Genomic DNA, 1386 nt, shown 5'->3' on the forward strand with positions numbered 1-1386 from the left:
TCGTGTTCAGTCAGATGTGCGACCATCGGTGCGGAGAACATTGGTCGTGTTCATGTATGTGAGAATTCAGGTAATCTTCGCATTTTCTCGATTATTTTACAGTATTCTGGCGCACATCGCTACATTATTGAATAAAACATGATTATATTTAAGATCATGCAGCGGCTAAAGGGCCAACCAAGCTCGAGATACACGCGCAAACGTACGTATAGAGGACTGCGGGCGGGGCATGATACGTGCATTGAGAGTGTAATTGCCGGTCAGCGGCAGCGTCAACGCACACACACGACCAACGGACCTCGTCGCACGCGCAGTATCTGCCTGGGTAGAGCATGCAAAGTGAATGAGGACACTGCGACAGTCAAAAGAGTGATGATGGCTGCTTACCACGTACATCAAACGTCGAGCACGATAAGGGCCACAGACTGGGTCTGACGGTACTGCACGAGATCAAAAGGTAGTCTAGATCACGGAAGAGGCATGAACGACGAGGTACGAGTGCAGGCAGCCATTGCTGGCCATCCTCCCTGCACCCAGACTGGTCTGCATGAAGAAGACGTCCCGCTAGCCTGGAGCATGCGACTTTCAGTTTCATAGACCCGTGCAGACCGCGGTCAGTAGAACAAGGTCTAGATGGACCGCACGGAAATGATGAAGAACTTGATGGACATCTGATGCAGTAACAGTACTCACAGGAAGGCTCTCCGGCGGTTCCCTTTGGTAGAACTCGTCCACGGGATAGAACATACGGGAAGGCGAAAGACTCTCTGACCACTTTGATGGACACACAACCAATGCTGGCCCTGTGCATAGTTGGAGTAAGCAGAGTGCACTCACCTCAGTGTATCAGTGTCATAGTCCGTGAGCCGCAGCACAAACAGAGCTCATCCGTGACAGCAGTAAGCCGCAGTATTCTGTTCCGACCGGCATTCTCTCTGTCAACGTGATCATTGCGGCGACATTGAGACTCTTGACATGCAGCAAATCTATTTCGACAGCATCGTGCTCTGCGACAGATTCTATCACGAACGTGCGCTCACCATTATGAAAACCAACACACCCTCGAACTCTGTTTCGCTTCTGCTCCTCCCACAGTATTGAAACCTCACGCGGATCGTCCTCTCCAAGCTTGACTGTACGCTCCTTGCTCGGCCAGAATGCGACGCGATTGCCACTGACTCGGAGTCAGCCTCATGGCAAGGCCCTACCGGGACCAGAACATTGTAAGATGAGAACCAAATCCAACTTCCGAGTGGCCTAAATGTGGGCAAATGAACAAGAAGACACCACGGAAGCTTACCGATAGAGAGGAAGCCCGACTCGGAGACTAGCACGCAAAGGAAGTGCACGGCTTAGCACTTCGCCTTGTCATGTGTAGGGGCCGAG

The sequence above is a fragment of the Laetiporus sulphureus genome, assembly GCF_001632365.1.
Source record: "Laetiporus sulphureus 93-53 unplaced genomic scaffold LAESUscaffold_122, whole genome shotgun sequence".
Classification (NCBI taxonomy): Eukaryota; Fungi; Basidiomycota; class Agaricomycetes; order Polyporales; family Laetiporaceae; genus Laetiporus; species Laetiporus sulphureus.